General features: G+C 38.6%; 1 protein-coding gene across 3 annotated transcripts in view; it reads right to left on the bottom strand.

The window, feature by feature from the left end:
- lin7a (lin-7 homolog A (C. elegans)) overlaps window positions 1–15,487 on the bottom strand; it is a 39,945-nt gene that overhangs the window by 23,009 nt on the left and 1,449 nt on the right. For 2 of the 3 annotated variants that reach the window (XM_046072560.1, XM_046072559.1), the window contains exons 1-2: window positions 15,367–15,397; window positions 931–1,049 (exon numbers count right to left, since the gene is read on the bottom strand). The gene's annotated coding sequence lies outside the window, so the exon portion shown is untranslated. Of the gene's footprint in view, window positions 1–930; window positions 1,050–15,366; window positions 15,398–15,487 lie in introns of those variants that run through there. The other variant, XM_046072561.1, reaches the window with a different exon arrangement.

Genomic DNA, 15,487 nt, shown 5'->3' with positions numbered 1-15,487 from the left:
CTACATACATCTAACAGAGAGAAAAAGTATGCTAAAGCTAACGACGCTTGTCTTTTTCAGATCGTCTCATTATTTAGCTGACACTCTGTGATGTTTTTTTCCCCAAGGTCGAGATTCCATCTCTGACATACTGGAAAAATATGGTCATATATAATCCCAACATCAACAAAAGCATCTTGAAAACTTCTGTCTTCTGTCATACGAATGTCCATAAATGTTTCAACATGAGTGAAAAATGTGTGCTTATCCTGGGACAGAGATGAAAGCGGGAGGGAAACAACAGAAAAACCTTCAAACATTTCTAGCTAGCTTATAGCTAACACCTGTCAAATAGCTGTTTGGGGTGAATAAGCACAGACTACAATAAGAGACCAATGGTCAACTTCAAGACAATAATGCAAGGTGAAAATTCACTTCACTTTAAGGACTAGAAAACAAAACAATTTTTACAATATGCTAATTTTGCTCAAGCTCTTGAAACATCAGTCTCTACCATCTCCCTATTCATTCCGACTTTATTGAAGGTATATTAACACAGGCTCAAGGAAGGTATACATTTGAAATTTGAGTTGTATCTCATTGCAAGTAACTTTGTAAAGTGTTGCAACTTTACAAAGTTAAGGGGTAACTCCCATGCAAAGTTCAAGCTAAACTATGCTTACTACTACTTTCCTGGTTCGTTTGGAATAAACAGAAAAAAGTATTAAGGTCTTGAGATGGACAACATAGCAACTGTGACTGAACAGGTGACAGAGCAACACATTTCTCAAAAGCAACTCCAAGGAAATGGTTAATAGGAAAAACACCATAGCAAGGCGTAGAAAGGTCATCAAAAAAATAAAAAGATTCTCACAGAAGAGAAAGAATGAAAATATATCAGTTATGTTGGCGTTCACGGACCAGCGGTTCCCTCCCTTGACAGTGACTCACCTCTCTGATGGCTGTGCAGAACTCACTCTGAAGGACCTTCTTCAGAGACTGAAGCTTGTGACCGGGGACATCACCCGACTCCTGCAGCTTCTCCAGCAGCTCAATAGCCCTGGCAACATCTGGCAGAAAGAGGGAGAGCGAATGTGTGTGAGTGTATGTGTGTGGGTACTCATGCCAAGGGGACAGAGGGAAAAAAATGCCCCATTCAATTACATTAACAGCACAGCCACGAGAAAGGCGCTGGAGCGAATCGATGGGTGGGATAATGGAAATAGACTCAGTCAAGGCCAGCTGGGGCAAGAAAGATAGAATAGCAATCCCATCCATAGATCGTTTGCATTGGCTTAGGTCTATGCATAAGAATAAGGGAGAGAGAGAATAAGTCAGGCATTCATTTGTTCAAAGGTAACACATCCTGGTAATAGTAGACACCAGCGGGTCTTACAAAGCATTTACACTGAACTATAAGCCTTAAGTTAAAGGCTGTGACTCAAGGGTCTACTGAGCTCTCCTCCCTTAATTAGCTTGAGCTGAATGAGTCCGCCAGCTTGGCTGATTAATTTCTTGTCCTCTGAAACTGGCAGGCCAAATACAGATACATAAAGGAAGGAGAGGGAAGCGATCTGGTACTCAATCATTGGACTTGGACTTTTCGGTCAATAACATGTTTGATTGAGCTTGTGTACGTGTCCCCAAGACCTGTGACCACACAAAGAGAGATGATTGGTACAGTTTTACACTATAGCTCTGGAGTTGTCCTGTACTCTAGTTTCACTTCATAATATAGTGGTGTGGTTTATTGTTGCATGTACCTCACGATAAGGGTTATTTTCATTATTATTTGATTAATCAATAAATCATTTAGTCTTTAAAATGCCAGAAAATAGTGAAAAGGCCAGTCACTATAGTTCCAAGACACATTTCTTCAAATGCTTGTTTGTGTGGTTCAAAAATGTTCATAGAAATGCCTTCACTCGAAAGTAATGCCTTCTGAGGCAACAATACAAAGTTGATAAGGTGAACGTGTTGGCAAACAGTGGCTTACATCATTAAAATTCATTCGGACTTTAATTTCTGTCCACTAGACAAAGCACAAAAGTCCAATATTTATTCTCCTTTTCGCTCCTGTTTTTGCTGACCACCCAACTCCTGGTGGAAGTATGTCTCTTTAGCTGCTAAATGCTCCACTATGTTTACCAGCTACTTGCTAACTTAGTCTGCTGACTGATGCAGGGCAGATAGTGTACTTTTTAAAATCTTTTTGCTAAAGACAGTTGCCTGCTGTGGTTGAAAACAACAAAGAGAAAAGAGATGAAACACAATCAAAACCGTAAAGTTGATCATAAAACAAAAACAGTGCGCTGAAAGACGCTAAAATGCTCCCTAGAGCAGCAGGGAACTGCAGAGTTGGGTGATAAATCTCCGTGGGTTGTAACTAACAGCAACCCTGTTCAATTGACCCATTGTTAATGTAAAAATATTGATAAGAGCAGCTTTAAACACTGGCAAAGTTAGTTTTTGGAGTGCTCTTAAATATATTTTATTTAGATACATTTCATTGATGTGTGGTTATTTTATTGAACATTATTTTTCACCAGCAAACAGAATGCCCACACCTTACAGCTAGGCTGCAGGTTTAGATTCATGTCACCGCACCAAGCAACAACAGCATCTGTTTAATATTATTGTAAATTTAATATATTTCCTTTGAACCGTTCGTCACACAAAACAAGCCATTTGAAGGTGCGGCCTTGAGCTCTGGGACACTGATAGATTAATAAAATAATAATTGCTGGCTGCAGCCCTGATGATAAGCATAGCTGATCTGAAGGGCCTTATGTCTACAGTAGGATAATATATACCAAAAAGTCAAACTTGTATCATCATAGCAAGCCATAAATAAATATAAACTGACTAATCAGTTTCTCCACACTGTCATCTTCATAACACACACACACACACACACACACACACACACAGATATTGAATTGTGGGAATATAGAGTAACTCAATAAAGCTGACGGCAGACAGAGGAGCTTTTACTGTTTGCAGACCTGTGGGAGACAAGAAAAGAAGTAATCTCGAGCTCTGACTGTGAATACTGTATAAGGCGATAAAAAGGAAATGTGAAACAAGATGATCGTATGCTTTATTACATTTCACCTTTATACTACATATGGAGACATTGAGCACAACTCAGAAATCCAATGCCTGTTTCTCTTTAATAAAGCACTGTGGATGATATTGATCCACTTGAAATTGTAGTTTCAGTTCCCATCGAGACCGGTTACGGCTCCGGAGAACAACTCCAGCGAGAGTTGTATTGGCAGATGAAAGTTGGCAGTTGGTTGAGTCATCAGGATGGTGCTAATCAGCCATTAATCAAATGACTCCACTCAAAGCCATTGTCACACAGGGTATGTGTAAAATCTGACACCATGTTAACTCTAACTGTCATGGCGTCTGCCAGCTCTTAATTTTTGCACATTTTTCTGGTCTGTTTCGCCTGCCACTCATTCCACATCCTGTCTGACCAGCAGTTGCCCTTAGTGTATTGCCGACAGTTTCAGTCACCTGACCCCCGTACCCATCTGTGCCCCTGCTTGTCCCCAATTGACCTTTCGCCCACCCGCCTTAGCTACTGTTGCCACGTCTGTGAATCTCTTCTGTTCTTGCATAACAAATAATGCAATTTACAACAATAACACCGACAGATTTAACTAGGAAATTGTTTATAAATAATTGTTTGTAAATAATTATAATTTTTTTAAACGATGGATAATGATTTAATTCAGGCAGGGATTTAATTTCTAGCCAGCGACCCTCAATTTTGCCAGCTAAAATGACAACTGCTGCTAAGAGATTTTATATGCTGTAGCAGGCTAGCTCTTTAAGCTAATGTTAGCTCCAAAAGTTGGACCTTCATTCTAACATAAACCTGTTTGGCTAGCTCACACCAAGGTTATTATCGTTAACAAAGACGAACGAAATCACGAAAACTAGATGCGAAAAACATTATCGTTACTGAAATAAAAATAAAAACGAGGCTTTACAAAAAATGACAACTAACTAAAACTGGATTGTAGGTTTGCAAAACTAACTAAAATAAGCTAAAATGAAAGGGTAAATGTCCTTAGTTTTCATTTATTTATTTATTTCATAGGCCCTTGTAGGTGGGGACCGCTGCTATGAGGAGAGCCCCATGTAACCTTAGGGGTAGGTTAACTTAGTCGGGGAGACCCAGGTAGGGATCGGCTGCGTAGTTGGTGATTTGAACATGTTTTCTATTATCTTTTATACATACATGTGTACAAAATAATATGAATGCAACAACTGTACAGAGTTATGTTTTGTTTAGTTTGGGTTGCAGGTAGTGAGTCACTGTCTTGGTGGTTTTCTTTTCTTTGTTTTGTTTTGTTCTGTTCTGATGGTCTCATCCTGTGCTCATCCTGCATGTGGGATAAACTTGCTTGTACTTGAATTATATATATTTGCTCAGTGTTTGGGCCCCAATGTAAAAGCTTCAGACAGCTTAAAAATGGTGTCCCTTTTCACAAATCTGCAGTATTTCTAATGATTGTACTTGTATTTTAATGTTTTGTTAAAAAAAAAAAAAAAAAATAAAAAAAACTAAACTAGACTGAACTAAACTGAACTGAGCTTGGCATCCTGCAGGGCCAAGACTAAAACTAACACTACAACTAATAAAAACTAAGCTAAACTAGCAAACCCACATTAAAAACAAATTAATACTAAACTGAAATTGAAAACAAAAAGTCAAAACGAAATAAAAATAAAAACTAATGAAAAATCCAAAACTATAATAACCTTGTCTCACACTTGTTTCACTTAATGTTACAAGAGATACGGTTTAATGTAAACTTCCACTAACATTAAGGTGACCAGATTTCTGAAATGAAATCATTTTGGTTTGGTTGTCAGTATGTCATTAAAAAATATAATGTTTTTACATCTGAAATGAAAAAGTTGGACAATTTCAGTTTTATATTCTGTCAAATATAACTCTTCTGAATGAAATCAAGTCATTTTGAGGCAGAAACTACCTTTCAGTCAATAAGTAGAAGCTGCAATCACTTTCTGGCAAGTAGAATACTGCATTTTATGTATTGTTTTAGCCATTTAAAGATATTTTAAGAGGTAAAAAGGACTAGATTGGTTGGTACACAGCAAGTTAAATAATGTAGTCATAAGGATAACTGCAAAAGAGATCATGTCTTTATTTTATATATAACTCAGCAGTAAGTCATGTTAATGACAGGCTACAGTCTGTTTTCCAAATTTAAACAAGAATATTAGACATAGGCCTACCGTTATGTCTGTTTGATCCAGATAAAAGCAGCTGCAGACGTAAAGAGACTGGGCGATACAGCTTTAACATACTGCGTGCGCTCCCACGGAAGGCAATCAGTTTTAGCTAGTTAGTCGGACATGCAGCTTACATTGGAGCAGAAAAGGGAAAACATACTGTTTAAATTATTCATTACACTTAACTCTTACTACAGCCCCATGCATACTGATTCATCGTGTAGGGAAATCAAAAGCTGACAGGCGTGATGTGCCTGATTTTGCTTGACTATAATTGGGCAATTACTTTTCTGGGGAGATTTCACAAACAGTGAGTTACCCTCCTCCTACACGTACCTGCCCATTTCCATCTACTCCTATAGCCAGATTGTTATGCCATCCTAGTAAATATGTTCAAGCCTTTTCTGTCTGACCTGTTTTGACCACTGCCTGTCTTTTTGGACACTCTGACAGCTTGTTTATGCGCTTTGTACTTAGTTGTCTGCTTTCGCAGCTAACCTGTTGCTGACCTTTGCATGCCTCTAGTAAATTTGCTTTTAATTTCGTCTACTAAGTCTGAGGGTCAGCTGAGTAGAAGCTATGCTTTATGGAGGTGTTGCATGACCATAGGTGTGCCCTGTGCAGGTTGTACAATGCATTTTTCCTGTGTTGGCAGCCGTTTACATGGTGGGTTTACCCAAATTACAAACATTCACTTACCTCTCACGGAATCTTTGCCATATAGATAGTTTTGGCTTTTTTAAGTCCTGAGGTTTTGAGATTTTTGCCTCTAGCATAAAAAAATGGAGGCAAATGGATTTTTTTCATGCTTCTCACATCTTTGCAAAGACATTTAAAACAATTAACATCTCCTTCCCGAAACAGTGTCCAGTTTTTGTAATTTCAATAAACAAACATTTAAGTAAGACCAAACATCGACCAACACTAGATCTAACTGCTAATAAAGTGTTTTGTTTAATTTTAATTAGTTTGAACTGACTTTCAATAATATAAAATATATATCTATGTCCATGTTATACCACTTGTCTATTCACTGATTGACTTAAATCTGCAAATATTGTTTTTTTAGCTACAGGGGGCATCACCTTTAAAGTTGAAGTGGTGAACTTCAGGTGAAACTCAGAACTTCCACAGCAATCATTTGGAGTTAATATTTCACCACCTTGCGAATCAGTCCAATATTAACTCTTAGCTCTGTTTTTGGTCTCCACTGTGGTCTCAAACAACTCCTGAGGGAAATAAAGGGCTCTTTAACTTACTAAATGCTTGTCCCTAAGTGTGTCCATCTGCTGTTTGGTGCGGAGTGGGTAGTGTACAGTGGGATTTTAGAGCTTTTTCACAGAAATCCTTTTGCAGGTGAAAATGACAGAGAGTGGTGAGAAATAATAATAACCAAAATAGTAAATATTTATGGACCTTAGACCGAAACAATAAGCTGGAACTCCCTATCAATTACAGGGGAACTGCAGAATTGGTTTGTAATTTGTTGTTGGTTTGTCACTATGAGCATTTTAACACTGTTAAGACATTGTTAGTATAAAGAATCACTTATAGCTAACTATTGTCATCTGAAAAAGAAATCCACCATATGGGCTTCTAAAGAGCTGATATTCTGCTAAGTATGCCACATTAGTATTTTCTAACAAGGTGAATGAGTCAGTTTTTTACTCTTAAAAAAACTCTCAAAAAATCCTTATTCTGAATAGATTGTAATGAGCTGGTACATTTCCAAGCAGCAAGGGCATCTGTCTAGTAGGTTTATGAGCATTTCTTTCTCATTAAACAGAGGTCAAGGGCCATCCAGGAAAGATATTTTTTCTCTCTGCAGTTATTTGCTTTCACATGGTCATTAGCACCATTTTCTTTTTCCACATCAAGTACTTTGACGAGGCATTTGGAGCTCTACTTCAAAGATTGATATTACAGAGATTTTTGGAGGTACTTTCATCTCGCTGATCAGAAGTGATGCCTGGCCATTTCCTGAGATAATCTTTCTAATCTGAATTTGGGTTTTAAATGTCATAAGGTCAGGATCAAACAGAGGAGCTGTACATTTTAAATTCAATTAAATGTTGTGATTTTACCTACACTGACAGTTATATTGTAATAACTGTAATGTAAGCCTACTCCTGTCAATGTCCCTTTGTTGTTTTATTCCAATGTAACAGCACAGGGCCATAGAAAATGTGATTATATGACAATGTAATTGCAGGTGTCCATACAAAAATGAGTAGTAATAAGTGGTAATCACATATTTCTCTGGTTCACACTGAGCAGCTCAGAGGTAATGACATGTCTGCTGACACTATATTGGCACATTTTCCCGTTACTGCTTCCAGTGATATCTAATCTCACACAGAAAATATGTCTGTGAAGATTTTCTGCTTCGCTGTCAGGCTGTTTTTCATTCACACGGGGGATACTGTTGTGAGAAAATGTGTAAACAAATCAAGGCGGGCTTAGTGTAGCATGAAAACAGGTCTGATAAACTGGCACAGGGCTGCTGGATTATTTCTAGCACATAATATAGTTAAAAAATGTCTCTCCCTTTTGTTTATATCTTCAGTTTTGCCCTGCAACTCAAGAGATTCAAGCAAAAATGTCCTGTGAGTGCACTTCAATACCCATTGCTCTGCATGCTTGATGTAAAAGTGGGACTTTAGATGAGATGTGTGGCTGATCAGAGGAGTATAAAAACTCAGGGGAAGAGGCATTGAAGGTTGATTGTATTCCATGACAAAGTGGCTGAGATGACTGGTGGGGATCACTGTTACGTCACATTAATGGGACAGGATAACGATAGGATAATGATTCCCTAATTAGATGTGCAGTGGAATGACATATTACATTACTTAATAGTCTAGCAGTGAGAGAGAGAGAGAGAGAGGGAAAAAAGCACCTGGACGACCATGTGCACTCTGATAACACTGACATAATCATGGTGAAAGACTTTACTCATTTCGTGTTACACCTTCAGCTCAGAAAAGAGTCCAAAAGATGAAGTATATCTGAAAATGAAGCATAGCTGAAGATAACACAAAGTATGTGCTCAACACCCACATGATGTGCCTGTTATATGCACAGTCTATGAATAACTTCAGCTGGAGGGTAGTACAGGAAATGGGATCCTGCTCATGACTTACCAACTCTGCAGTAACAACATGCATGAACAACGCTGGATTTGCCACTTACAGTATGTAACATTAAGCAGAATTTTTAGTCATGCATTACTATTGACTTCACCAGTGGTGGAATAAACACTGTATTCAACGTACTACTACAGAAAAACTTTAATTTAATGCCACTTATTCTTACTACTATACTATACTACTTTTTATACAATTGCCATAGTGTCATATAAAAAAAATATGTTAACTAATATGTTAACATCATAATATTGATTGTGTTGCCCAGCCCTAATTGCATTTAAACTTGCATAGATGTTTTGGTCACTTGGCAGCAGCAGGAATAAGCTATGAACACAAAAAGGAAATACTATGATTAAGTTCATATGGCCAACATCTTAGCATGCAGTTAGCATTCATTTCCTCTCTTTTTAGCTCTGCCAATTTCTCTTCTGTTCCCTCCCTGCCCAGCAGTTGGTGTCTCGCCTCTCATCATCACCTGACTGCCACATCTAGCTGTGCAGCTGTTCCCATATGCTCATCAACCCCTTAGTATATAAACCTGCCCTTGTCTCTCACTTCCTCACCAGACCAGACTGTGTGTAAATCAGTTTGCAGCATTCCTGCCTTCTCGTTCCTGCCTGCCAGTCTTGTTACGTCACTTTGCCTGTCTTTGTGGACTTGCCTTGCCCTTTTTGTCCTGACTGCATACATGCTACCAACCCCTGCTTTGACTGTAGACGCAGTAGACTTCACCCTACCTGTTTGCCTGAGCTGTGGATTTGAATCTTTTATCTGTCTTACTGAGCTGCTACATAAGTAAAATATTTGAACACTTCTGCCAGCACTAGCTTCACAGTAATCCTGACCTAATCACGGTTTCATTGAAAATGCAGTGGAGGAAAATCAAGTTCCTCAAGTGCTTTATTGAACTGTATTGACTTTGATCTCCACACAGAGACACACCGTTTTGTGCTCTAGGGGATTTAGTGGGTCCAGATGTGTGCAACATCTGCACAAGTTTTTACATCCGCCTCAATGAAAACTTTATGCTCAACCTCTAATTTCACAACTGCAAGTTGTAATTTAGGGTATCTCAGAAGCAAACAGACTGCATGCAAGTAGGTCATCCTCACTGTGTAGTTTGACAGATTATTTTTAAGGAATAGAATTTTTTTTTTTTCAATTACTGGTGACACAAGTGTACAAAAGTATCTTTCTCTCTCATCATTTGTCAGAAAAAGCTCACAAACACCCACCGACCCACAAAGTTATCGTACTGTGCAAAGGAAAATCATGAGTTGTAATTAGAGCATATTTTGACATTTCTGCGACACCAGTCAAAATATCTTGTGAGCACGCTACATTAAAATATAGTTACAGTGTAATCTAATGCAGTGCTGCCATATTAAGCAGAGTGATGACACAAGCAGAGATCCTGTCAGCAGTTAATTTTCCTCTGCTATGCTTAGGTTGAGGGCATTCTCATTAGTGATACTTAATGATTAAAATAGCTAAGATTAATGCCAGCTTTTTAATTACGTGGCTGTCAAGACTTCACTAACACTTTTCCTAAACAAAGTTTCCATTGTGTGTTGATGACGGAATCACAATATTATCATTACTGAACCTCCAAAAACCAATGTTAAATGTAGCATCGTCCCTAAAACCAGTGCTTTTTTCAAATACCTATGCCCAACAGATTTGACTGCACTCTTCCCTACACTTTTCTGCTCTCACAGTCGTGAATTCAAGGGGTTCTAATTCTTCAAACAGAATTAAAATACAAACTTAAAGCGAATGTTTCCTTTTGCAAAAAGTTTAATGCAATATTCCTTTTCTTTTTCACATCAAACTGCAAGTTCTTGAATGAATGTGTGAAGGGCCAGAGGCCTCATGGTCTCTTCAATTGTTGTTGGTCGCCTGGCAACAGACTTTAGCCACTTGAATGCCAAACACAAAATATGAACTTATGGCATCATTTTGAAGGCAGAATTACAACACTGATGGGAGTTATGGGAAACAAATGAGCTAACAAAACATTCACTGTAAATGGATCTCAACAACTTGGCTTTCTATTAAACTACTACTTAACGTTTTCACCTCACAAAGACAACAGCACAAGTAAAAGCAGAGTAGTAGGAACGAAAGGTGAAGCTGCATGTTTCAAATAGGATATTAGAACAATCTATAATAAAACACATGAACACTTGCAAATGTTGCATTTATTGAGCTATTCAGTTGTCTGGCACTGGATTTTTTCATGTGAAAAATCTGACCAAACATGGTGAAGACACTTGCAATGTAGCTACACAGTTTGAATATATTAATAATATAATATAATATACATATGAATATATTAAGGGAAACATAATAAGGGAAATCATATTGTGGTGTAAATCTCTCGAACAGCTAAAGTTCAACCACTTCCAGATCTTAATTTTAACAACAGTGAGAAATATTTTCAACAAAATACATATGTCTCTGTTTACACTGGCATAAACACACTAGAATCTAGTGTTGTTACAGGATAAGTTACAGTTTTATAACCTGTCTCTCCCTCTCTCTGCTGGCTGTGGAAAGGCTTTCTTACATAAGAGGTCACTTATTGAACAAAAAATAGTTATCTCTCAATATTAGCTTTAACAACCATAATGAAGTACAATATCTTTTTTAATCACACAGAGAACTATGCTTACCTCATCACACATACAAAAGTTTCGTGTTTTCAATCTGTTTTACAAGAATAAAATACAATTCAAAAAAGAAATGTGGTGTAAATTACTGTAGCTGACATTGTTTGTGTGGCACCAAACTCTGGTAACTCATTTCCCTGAGCTCTTTTAACATCAGGCTGTGACTAAAAAAGGTCATCCTCATCATTCACTGATTAGAGAAAAGGCACAGAGCTGAACAAAGCCACAGTGACACGTAATGAAGGCTTCAACGCTCGACAAGCCTCCACAACATTGTTGTGGGGATGTGTTCGCACTGGGCAGCGCTCCAGTTTTCTGGTATAATTAGTCAATTTATAATAGTGGCAGAACTGAGTATAATTCATTTTCAGTACTTAAAAGTGTCATTTTGACAAAACTGCAGTGATGTCAATAAGCACGTACACATCAGATGCTGAGCTCATTACACCATGTAGTGAATAAAGCTCTGAAACCTTTTTTCCAATTCTAACTTAAGGCTTAAGTGACCTTTCTCTGACTCCACTCCTACCTTTGTACTCTGAGAGGTCTGGACGCCATGCATGCCAGAATAAAATGTCCTGAAAAGGCCTTGCCATCTGCCACCACCACTTTGACCCAGGTGTCCTTGATGCCATTGGCAACCCTGCTGCTAATTTCAACCATAAAAACAGAAATAATCACACTGAACGAGTAAAATGGGACAATACAGTTTTACCAAACAAGTCCTGTCCCCATGTCAAGAGAATTAGCTATAATTTGCCCTACTGCGATGAGCCACTCGAAGCACGACAAATAAATGACTCCTTGAGGGCTAATGGCTCCTGCAGGACCCTGTGGTGAGCAGAGACAGAAAACATTGCTCTTATTGTCTTCTATATCCTCCCTAATTACTCGACAGTGTTCCTCCAAGACAATTATTCTAAGAAACTTTATTTCAGTACTAAAAGGAGGTGGGTAGAGATATAACCAGCTATGAGTGACGTCAGCTTGTCAGCAGCCCTCTAATCCTTCAAATCGCAGGAGTGACTGAAAGCATGTGATGGGAATAAGGTCTGGCCTCAAATCAGTGAACTCACCATGATCGCTCAGAGGGAAAACAAGGACAGGAGATTGCTGCAGTTATTCCATTCAGTCTAGTAAGACAGGAGGCTATAAACTGTACACAAATAGTTTAACTAACCAAGCCTTGCTACACAGTGAAAAAAACCCAAAATGAGTCATACTTGAAGGAGTAAGGGCTTCTTTCTAGAGTTGCCATTTTGAAGTGATGTTCTACAGCCTCACAGGGAGGAATACTCCGTAGAGAAACGACTTTCTCAACAGAAAAAGCAGCCAGTACAGACCAGAAAGTGATGCAGCTACAAGATATTGCATTATGTGTAAGGAGCCCAACCCACCTTTTCTTAAATTGAAAATATATCCTTTAGAGCAATATGCACTTTATTTCAGAAATGTGATGTGTGTTGAAATGTGTAGAAAATCTCTATACATATTATTTGAACCAAATGAAATGACTGGCTACCTACCTGCCTGCCACACTCATTGTGCATGAAAATGTGTTCTGAGGGAGTGGCTTTGGAGGGAGGCCTCAAGGAAGGGGGTGGGTTTTTTTCATTTGCATACTTCTAGCTTCTAGCTGTCTCTTGCTAGTTCTCCATAGTTGCCCTCCTCAGCTTTAATGCACTTCATAACCAGTCTCTCTCTCTTTCTATCTGTATAACAAAGGGCTTAGTGCAACAAGTTTGCAGGTGTTATCAAAGGTCATTCTGGAAAATGGAGTAAGTCACAAGCTCAAGCAGAAGTACTGTAGATAATGTAAATGTTTGAACATAAAAGACTGATAATAAGTGCAGTAAGTGTTTGACAGTGCAGTTTACTTTTATACACTGTACTTTAATCACAGTAGAGTCAGTTCTCCTTTAGTGTGGCTAATGTTTTTAAATCAAATTGGTGTTTGTAGGCATACTAGCAGCGTTGTTCTAGGGTCTTTCAAGTCATATTGAAAAATAATTTTGAGCTTAGTACTAATTAGAAAATGTTAGCAAGCTAACACACTAAACTAAGATGGTAAACATGATGAACGTTATACCTGCTAAACATCAACATGTTCATTGAGAGCATCTTGCATGCTAGCATTAGCATTTAGCGTAAAGCACTGACTTTAGTGTTTTGTTCTTTGCAAAAGGTGCTCATACAAAAACTAGTGTCACTCATTCTCTATTTATATTCTCTATTTCTGACAAAATTCCCTAACCAACAGCAACTAAGATGCAACCATGGTGATCTCTGCTCTCACTCTTTCATTTCAGAAAGGCTGTGATCTCTGGGACTTGCCTATTTGTAGTTAAATGCCAACTCTACAGAATATGCAGACTAGATTTAGAAATCATTCTAGGAGGTTCAAATCTATTGTTTTTGATTGGGTGCTGGTGCTGATATCTTGACACAGTCATTCCCTCCAACAATAACAGGAAGACCAGTGATGTAATATCTTTTCATCCTGCTGTGACCCAACCAGCCAAGTCGGTTTCCTCCCTGCGTGTGTTTGACACACTCAGAAACTCAAGAGCTAAAGCCTACTCCCAACACGAGAGGAGACTACCTTTTCATTAGCAATTATAGTGTTTTCTCGAAAGTGGCAGCAGCTGAAAATAGAGAGCATGCAATGTTGCCTCTCTCTGACAGCTCCTGTGTGAAATCAGGACTACTACTGCCTGTGCCATTACATCTGCCAGCTGCTGACTGGTCCTATTCATGTCACAGCATGTGAATATGGATCAGTCCCCCTGCATCGAGGCTGAGGTCATGTCTGAATCACTGCCCCAGTGAATTACTAAGATCAGATGAGGCTGAATGCTGACATTTTACCAAGATGTAAGACTTTATTTTAGCCTCATTGTTTAAAAGCTTGTCTATCACTACAGCTAAGCCCCTTATAATTCTATAGAATGATTGGTGGGTTGGAATAGTGTGGGTTGTATTGTTTATCTGTTTGTCTGGTACAATCTTAGACTAATTTCATTAACTCTGCATGGTATAGCACTTCTGCACTGAGCAGATTGTGCATCAGTAAAGTAAAACTGCCCACAAGCATTTTAGTGAAGAACAAATTGCAGTTGAGGAAATGGACAAAAGTCTAATTCCTTATAACATAAAATGATCAATTGTGGATAATTGCTTGGATTCCACATAACAAGTGAAACCAGTCAGATTAATTCCTGAATAATCATTTTGCTCCCACCAGATAATGTGTATTTATACATGGCACAGAGGAAATAGCTACGGTGTATTCTTTCTCTGCATTTGGTAGCATCCATTTCCTATGCAAGGCGCGTGCACTGTTACATTTTACCAGCGGCTATGCATTTGGTCTGAATATAAGACTGGGAATTTTTCAGTTGTAATCTAACATAACACTTTAAACTAGAAAGTATAGGGATTTAAAGTGAGTCTGAGCTTCTCAAGCCTGTATGGTTTTTTGTACTCAAATCTGTATAAAATCTACCAGTAGAGAGGAATGAAACAAATGCTAATTATGCAAAAAAAGTCATCCTGGAGGCATTATTACTACCATATTCATGAGGGCAGGAGATGTACAAATATATGTTTAACTCACATGATCTACAATTGCATACGCTACTAAACACTAGCCTACCTGTGGTGCATCAGCAAAACCGGCTGAGCAATCCCATAACAACATATCATTAGCCTTTAATTGCAATTTGCGTGCACACTGTATTCCAACAAGTCCACAAAATACAACAACTGCGTCCTGCTCATATTCGTATGAGGGCACCACCAACCTGCCCGTCTGCACCTGCCCAATTCAAATACAAAAGTTGTCTCCTCTCTAACAAAGTAGATTTCCATGCCAAAGCGCTTCACTAGCTCGGGCTTTTTGTTTACAGATGAAGAACAGAAACCGAGCTGTAACGGGATAATATTACCGAGGATGTTACATAATATAGATGGGAATAAACGAAACGCAGCGGTGTAAAGTGTGGCCATTTGTCAAATAACTGATGGTGAATGAATGGATGTGCCCATGAAGACCCGAATAATTTAACAGAGGAAATAAGCCCACCATTCTGCAAAATGCACTCAGAGAACGGACAGGCTCCCTGGACGCTTTTATTTAGAATAGCGCGAGCTCACATTGCCTTAAAATAACGACTCCTTGAAACAAGCTGTAGGAAATGTGACTCGTTGTCAGTTCCTTGCTGAAGTTTTCAAAACGTGAAAAAACATTGTTAAGACAAGCACAAATTGCAAAGCTCTGAGCGCCTTACCTCGATCCAGAGAGAGCGGTTGGACCACTGTCGCCATGACTGCTGTTTACTGGAGACTGGAGAGACTACAGGATCTGCAGCATCACAGAGGAAGAGAGAGAGAGAGAGAGAGAGAGAGAGA

This window comes from Micropterus dolomieu, linkage group LG16 (assembly GCF_021292245.1).
Source record: "Micropterus dolomieu isolate WLL.071019.BEF.003 ecotype Adirondacks linkage group LG16, ASM2129224v1, whole genome shotgun sequence".
Classification (NCBI taxonomy): Eukaryota; Metazoa; Chordata; class Actinopteri; order Centrarchiformes; family Centrarchidae; genus Micropterus; species Micropterus dolomieu.
Note: the sequence above shows the minus strand (reverse complement) of the source record. Positions and strands in the feature narration are given on the sequence as shown.